Source organism: Chrysochloris asiatica, unplaced genomic scaffold (genome assembly GCF_000296735.1).
Source record: "Chrysochloris asiatica unplaced genomic scaffold, ChrAsi1.0 scaffold00019, whole genome shotgun sequence".
Classification (NCBI taxonomy): domain Eukaryota; kingdom Metazoa; phylum Chordata; class Mammalia; order Afrosoricida; family Chrysochloridae; genus Chrysochloris; species Chrysochloris asiatica.
Window position 1 is genome coordinate 28,477,022 of NW_006408537.1, and position 8,273 is coordinate 28,485,294.

The 8,273-nt window shown below is 40.9% G+C and overlaps 1 pseudogene; it reads right to left on the minus strand.

The window, feature by feature from the left end:
- Positions 1-5,874: 5,874 nt before the first annotated feature.
- Positions 5,875-8,168, minus strand: LOC102838145 (annotated as a pseudogene).
- Between the last annotated feature and the right edge of the window lie 105 nt (positions 8,169-8,273).

Sequence of the window (8,273 nt, forward strand, 5' to 3'; positions counted from 1 at the left end):
TCAGTCTTCTCTAATATACACCAGCCCACTTCACTCACTTTTCAGTCTTCTCTAATATATACAACTCAGTTGTGATACTGAGTTGATAGTGAGTGAAGTGAGTTGGTGGAGCAGCTCAGTCATGCTGTTCATCCATAGCCACTGTTTCCAAAAATTCCCATCAACCCTGATGGAGACCCAGTGCCTTTTTAAAATCCATTTATATTATCCATCTGGTTTCTACATGTATATGAGCTTATACCTCTTGACTAATTTAAACCTCCAAAACAAAAAGTTTGATAAATTTGCCCCCTAAACAATCAAATTACATTCCATACAATTATTTTTCTAAAGCATGTTATTCCAATTATTTTGAGTATATATATATATATATATATAATATCACGGAGAGAATCATGCCAGAAATGGAAGCATGTCTTTAATACTAGAAAGGTATAAATTAATTTAATTCACTATTTGTAAGATGAAAAATACAAATTTATGATTGTGATAGTTTTGTGTCAACTTGTGTCAGAATTCTCAGAGTTTGATAGTTAAGACCTATAATCCCCATGATGATATTTAATATAATATAATTACTCACAGGATGAAGGAGCTCTGGTAGCATAGTAATTATGAGTTGTGCTGCTAATCTCATGGTCAGCAGTTTGAAACTACCAGCAGTTCCATGGGAGAAAGATGAGGCTTTTTGCTCCCGTAAAGATTTACTGCCTCAGAAACCCTATATACGGTCCTTATGAGTCAGAAGTGACTCCATGCCACATAACCACCACCACTTCCATGATGAGATCTGCTTTGAGCAGTCGATCGATCAATTAATTGAAAGGAAGTTTTCTTGGAAAACTTAGCCTGCAATAACTTTTATCTTAAAGAGAGATAAAATGAAGGAGAAGTTAGCAATAGAGGAGGGATATACTACCTCTGAGAGAGAAGAGCCAGAAACTGGACCTGAGGTCCCTGCAGTGTGAAGCTGCTAGATCCAGAGGAAGATTGATGCCAAGATGGATGCAGATCGCCAAAGAATGCTGGGCCTACAAATTCTAAAAGGAGACAAAGGTCTTTCTCTAGAACCAACATAAACAAAGCCTTCACTTAGAGCCAGTACTCTGAATTTGGACTATGAGTCTCCTGAACTGTGAGAGAATAAGTTTCTGGTTGTTAAAGGCATTCACTAGTGGTATGTCTGTGATAGCAACACTAGATAACAAAGACAGGATTTGGAACTGAGAGTTGGGTGGTGGTCTAACAGATACCTACAATGTGGAAGCACTTTTGAAATTGAACAATGAACAGAGTATACAAGAGTACTAAACTGTCTTAGTAAAAGCCTATATTGGTTATAAGAGTAAAAGCCTACTTTGCCTTTAAGAGACTGTGAAATTATGACTGTCAAAGGCAATTCTTATGAGGGTTCAGAAGGAATTGAAGACAGCTGTAACACTGGAGGCTGCATACACAGTGAGAGGCAGTGGCAGAGAAATTATAGCAGCAGAACCGGGAGACTGATAGAAGATGGCACGGTATCTGACCCACAGAGCGAGTGAGTGGAGTACCTTCATGCAAGAGGCTTCCTGGTGCAGTGATGGTGCTTCTAGGTACTTGTCAGAGGAGTTAGGCCCTCTGACCCACAGAACTGAGCATCTTCAGTCCAAGACTTACTGGTATGAGGTGCCTCTGGGCACTTATCAGTAGAGCTAAAGAACTTTGAACCACTTGCTTGAGCATAGCAAAGATCAATGACCTCTTCGAGAAATCAATTAACCAGGAAGCAGAAGCTGAGGAGCACAGGAAGCATAGCTGCCACAATCTCAAAAGTAAGGTCATGACCTCTGGGCTATCCAAGGCTGGAACCATGACCTTTGGGGCTTCTAAAGGTGGAGTCATACTTTCCTGTTTTAAGGAGTCTTGTCTTCACCAACTCAGTTCTAGAATATGTTGCTGCAGTTACGATGGGGTCTCTGCCTGTAGCTGAAGAGGTAGAACTGCTATGCTTGAAAAGGCAGAAGAACAGGGTCTGCTGGGGCTGAGGTGGTGGGGTCACCACACAGGTAGACTAGGAGAATGGAACCGCACAATGAGGGAGCAAAGTTACCTTCCTAGTGGGGCTGGAAGACATCACTGTATCCAAGGGTTGCTGGACTCTACCAAGACTCCGGAGTGCATGGCCAACACGGCCAGTCTTGAGGGCAGAGCCATTGCCTAGATGGTCTCAGAGAACAGAGGATTGTTTTCAAGACTTGATAGCTAATGAAAAATTATTCTGCTGGATTTTTAACTTATTTAGTACATGTGTGGTGTTGGGGGTTAATGCACTGGACTGTAAAGTTGATTTGAACTGCAAAGCCATTGGTTCATGAACTGCAAAGTCATTGGAACTGACTCGGCATCTAACAACAATAACAACAACAAAAGCACATGTTAAACCATCTTTCCTGCCAATTGCTCCCATTTGTACTAGAAATGGCCACACCATTGTATTTGGAAGCAGATAATTTGCATTTTAGATTCATAAATGAAGAGAAATTTTGCCCTAGTTTGAAATTTGGACTTGAAAAACTTTGGGATAATGTAATGGAGTTGGTGCATGTTTGGTTATACCCATGTTCATTATATCATGTTAGGTGCACATACGAATTTATGACAGTCTTTATTTAGAGATTATGTGTAGTTTTAAAAGATATGTGCAGGTACCAAGTTGATCAGAGGTGGTCCTGGGATAGCTCTATGTGTTAATGCGTTGAACTGCAAAGTAGTTTTCAACTGCAAGGTCAATGGTTCAAGCTCACCAGCCACTCCTTGGAAACCCTATACAGGGTCACCTTGGGTGGAAATTAACTGGACGGCACTTAAAAACAATAACAACAGGACTATATTAGTACTTCTGATGTGGTACTGTAAGGATCAGCACTGGACTGTGAACCACAAGGTGGTTGTTGTGTGCTGTTGAGTCTGTTCCAACTCAAAGACCTTGCATAGGGTTTCTGAGGCAATTGAAACCCACCAGCTGCACCTTAGAAACCCCATATAGGGTCACTATGAGTCAGAACTGACTCGATGGCACTTCACAACAACAACAACAAAGGCTATATAAATGAGCTCTGGTAGCATTATGGGTTAAGATCTGGGCTGCTAACTACAAGGTCCTTAGTTGAAATCTACCAGTTGTTCCTGAGAGAAAGATGGAAGTATTTTGTTCCTGCAGATTTGCAGCATCAAAACCCTATGCAGTATTGGTATGAGTCAGAACCAACTGGATGGCATAAAACTACCACCACCACCACCACCACCACCATATGGTGTGGTGCTGTAGTATAAGAACTGGACTGTTAACCACAAAGTCGGTGGTTCAAACCCACTAGCCGTTCCTCAGACACCCTATACAGAGGAATTATGAGTTGGAACTGACTAGATAGCCTGTAACAACAACGAGCATTATATTTGGGTGTTGTAGGATAATCACTGGACTATTAGCTGAAGGTGGGTGACTCAAATTCACCAATCACAGAGTCTATGAGCTGAACTGACTCAAGGCATTTAACAATAAGGCTCAGTTGCTCAGTTTGAAGATACATTACATTTTTTATTTTTTTATTTTAAGGTTTTTATTGTGGATTGAATGAAAGTTTACAGGGCAGATCATCAGTTTTACATTCAATAAATCCTATACCTTGTTTCACTACTATGATTATAATCCCCTCCATGTACCATCAGTTTTTCTCTCTATCCACTTCAGCTTTTTAAAAACAAACAAAAAAACCACTCAGGCATATATAATAATTTACATCTTCAAAGGGCACATTCTGCAAGTCTGCTTTTGGCCATCAGTTCTTAGTCCCTCTCTTCTTAGTCCATGAATCTAGAGTCCTCAGCCACTCCCCCTCTCCATGCCCCCATCTCTGCCTCCATCTCTGGCACTGCTGCTTCTCTGGATAAGGTCCCACATTCTGCTTGTGTGTTCCTCTCTTGATGGTCCTAGGGTCCTCTGTTTCTGGACTGTAAGATTAATCACTCCCTTGTTTTTGAAACTTCTACCTTTACAATTGTCACAATTAGTCATGATAACAATTATTCACTATTGAATCTTACGAATCTTATCCCCATCTCCTTTCACCAGACCCATCTAGACAAGGTGACAGCTATTCAGTGAGGATGAAGATACATCTTTTAATTAAATATTTTATATATACCTTATCATACTGAACATAAGAAGGGTTTAGAAAATGCATCTTGCAGATATATGAAGAAAGTTTACTTTATTTACTATTTTCAGGAAAGTTCTAAGTATGATTTTTTTTTAAACAGACTTTTTTTTCAAGAGTAATTTTATATTTTCATAAAAGAGTAATTTTATATTTTCATAAAAACTATTCAGAAACTACAAAGAGTTTCCATATGCCCTTCCCTAGTGAACACCATTTCTTTTATTAACATCTGACATTTGTGTTATACATTTATTATGGTTTGGTACATTTCTTTCAATATCATATTATTATTAATTGAGTCCATAGTTTACATTGGTGGTGGTGGTGGCTATGTGCCATGGAGTTGGTTCCGACTCATAGCATCTGCATATGGTTTCCAAGGCTGTAAATCTTTACGGGAGTAGAAAGCCTCATCTTTCCCCCACGGAACCGCTGGTCATTTTGAACTGCTGACCTTGAGACTAGCTGCCCGATTCATAACCACTACGCTACCAGAGCTACTTTTTGTTTGTTTGTTTGTTTTTCCCCACCACACATACAAATTGGAATATCAATTATGTACATTAATGTGCTCAAGTTTATAATGTTTCAAAGCCTTAAACACTAGAAAATCATCCCAAGTAAAAGGCCTATATTTGCTTATTTGCACCCTGGAAATATTGTCTATCATAAAAATCAATAAAACTCAAGTGTTAGTAACTATTTGAAAATTAGTGTTTCAGAAAGGGGACAATCAGAAGTGGAATACAGGTCTTGGGGCACTGAGCTCATGGTTTAAGGCAGTTCTTTTTCTATTGCTCCTTTAAACTCTTCATTTTGCCCTAACATGGTGTGTGGTAAACAGTGATTCAAAAGAGTTGAAGCTTTTAGTAAGTTGTAAGAAGCACGGTGCCACCGGAGAGGAAAGCAATCACATGGGGTGAAGTCAAATTGGCAAATCCCACAGTGCATTTGGGAAGCAGTGGATTTCTGCAAGGACCAGAGCATGTGGGTTGGTTCTTCAATTTCTTCGAAAGCTGCTCTGAAAAGCTGGCTGTGTTATACGTCAATAATCCAGTTCTGAGTGTGTTTTTAGAGCGAAGGATGCAAAGCAATAAATTCCCCTTACATAGTTGACTAAGAAAATTAATCTAAAAATTTAAAACAAGACTAAATATTTGATCTCTTAGAAAATGAATGCTAAATAATTCAATTGGTATTATTAAAAATTTTACAAACTGTGCCCTTTATACTTAAGTGCATTCAGTCATAATGGTTAGGCCCCTAAATTCCTCCTGCATGTTTCCTAAATTCACAATAGTATTTGTAGTGTAACAAGACTGTACTAATAATTCCCTATCTATGTTAACATTAACATGCCTCTTGGGAATACAGTGGATTCCAGTTTATATTATTTGGAATATTATCCACCCCCACTTTGTATTGATACAATCTTAAAACATACCATCATTGATGAAATGGAGAATTTAAGTAATGTTGTCTCTATCCCTTAGAACTGGTTCACTTAAGCTGCAGAATATGACATTTTTTTTGAAGAGGACCTCTTTTCCAAAGTTACTTCCACATGAATTATAGATCAAGTTAAGAAACCGTTTATGTGCATCACTTTGATAAAAGGGCAGAGGCTCACTAACACTAACACCAATTTAAGGCCCAGCACCATGGCAATTAATCATTCCTCATCCTCTTCTTCATCATAGTACCGATTTCTTTTGATCTGTTCTTCCACAGACAGCTCTTTTACCACTTCTCCCTCCCAGAATCCTACATCCTGGGATTTCTGATTCTGAGTAGTGAATTCTTTGGTGGTGGTGTTATCTACAAAGCTAGACCAATTTGGGGACTTAGGTTCTATTGGAGACTGCTGTTTGAGGAAGTTTTCCATCATCTTCATCTAAATTTGCACTATTTTCTACAAGATTCTCACTCTTTGTCTCAAAACTATGAACTTCCTTACTTCTCCTCCCTGTCTCTCTTCTTTCAGATTCCTTGCTTTGCCAGGTAGATTTTTCTACACTCCCATTCTTTTCTGAGGCTTTGACATTTTCCACTTGTTTCTTTTCAACTGCTATTCCTCCTGCAGACTCCTCAGTTTGCTCTGACATGCTCCAGCCTTTCCTAATAGGAGGGGACATGGCTTTAGGGCTCTCGACAGAAGTGGTTTGAAATGAAGCAGCTACAGTGAATGGGCGGCTTCTTTCCTTCAGTGAAGAGGATCGTCTTAGCTTCTTCAGATCCAGATCTACATCCTCAAGAGCTTCAGGCTTGCTGCTTTCATCCTCAGAAGGCCATTTGGGCTTAGACACTTTGATCCCTTCCTCCAAAGCACTTGCTGAACAGCCAAGTTCAGTTGGGGGTGGCCAGGCAATCCTCAGCTTCTTGGTTTCAGCAGGTTTATCTTCCTTCTCCCGTTGAGAGGAAACCTTGGCTTCCATACTTGCAGCCAGCACACCCACCTTAGCAATGGGAGCATCTTCCACTCCTGGGCTCTGATGGACCTTTCCTTCATTAGGAAGCTGGGCTGGTCTCTCCAAAGTCTTTTCACTTTCATTTTTGGTTGCCCACAGATCCTTGTGTGGTCTGTGCCCAAAGCCTTAATAGTTGTCTTTAGATTTAAAGAGCTGATTGAAGTGAGGCTTGCAATAGATTCTTCCATGTAAAGATGCATAAGTTCCTAGACTAAGTTTGTTGTTGCAATAGGAACAGCGGAAGCAGCTGATGTGAAACACATGTTGGTTGGCCAAGAGCCGCTCCATCGGGTAGACTGTCTTCTGACATTCCACACAGGTCTCTCTCATGGGTGCCTGAAACTTCTTCGCTGCCTCTGGTGGAGAATTTTCAGAAAGGATGGAGATTCTGGCTTCTGGACTTCGCTGTTTGGGAAGGACAGACTGCTGGATCTCACTCTTAACCTGGGAGTTAGGGGAGTCCTCTTCAGCAGGGGAGGAATGGAATGCCAGGCTATTCTCAATCGCAGAAACCTTTTCTGCATCCAGATGAGAGATGAAGACCTCAGGGCCTGGGGGCACATTCTCCTTTTGTTCCAATTTATGAGCTTTGAATTCACCACCGCTAGCTCTCAAGTCATTCGTATAGTCGGTTGAGCTGCTTTGTTTGGACATAGCTGCCTGGTACTTGGCCATTCGATCCTTTATGGAGGTTTCTGACAGGTGTGGGAGCTCCAGATTTCGCCTACTCTCACCTTTCTCCAAGTTGAATGCAGATGATGTCAAATGACCTGGACCTATTTCCAAGTCATCTAGAGAACAGCTGTTTTCAGAGGTTCTCCTTTCACCTGCACTTTGGCTCTGGGCTTGAAGAATCTTGGTTTGAGTTGATTCACCTTTCTCAAACATCATCTTAAGTCTGTTCAGCAAAACATGATATTTTTCTATTTTGCCTGCAGCGTCTGTGTTTTCACTGATTTCAGGTTTTCCTACTTCATGCCTAGATTCTCCCAGACAACTTTCCATTTTTTCAATTGCTGATAATTGGTCTTGAAGTTCTTCACTGTCTTCAGTGCAGGGATACAGGCACTGAGTGAGGGATCAAGCCCAATCTTTATCTGGTGTGGCCTCTTTCCTCTTGGTCTGCTTCAGCTCTAGACGTGCAATTGCTTGCCACTGCAGTGGGAGGATGGTCTGCTCTATGCCTAATCTCAGTGCTGCTGCTTCTCAGAGAGTTTGTGTGCTACTCAGCTCCAAGCTCTGGGCTTTTCCACTTCTGTTTTAGCACAGTCAGGGTCCCCCTTCTAAAGTGTTGGGGGAGATGTTCAGTGTTATTTCTCCTCTTTTCCATATTTGCTTCTTCAGCTGCTTTCTAGTACTTGGAGAATATTTCTACAATAGTCAATGACTTGTTCTTGTTGACGAGAGAAAGTTCTTTGACCGTCACCCTCAATGACATTGACGCCCACTGCCATCTATTAAATGGAGCTGATTCCATCTTGTCCATAGATACGGAAATACCTGGCTAAAAACTGCCTTTTCTCTGTGTTGCTACCAACCCTACCACAGGACCTGGGCACTCTGCCTTCCAGAGCTACTTTTGTGGTTGTTGTTAGGTGCCATC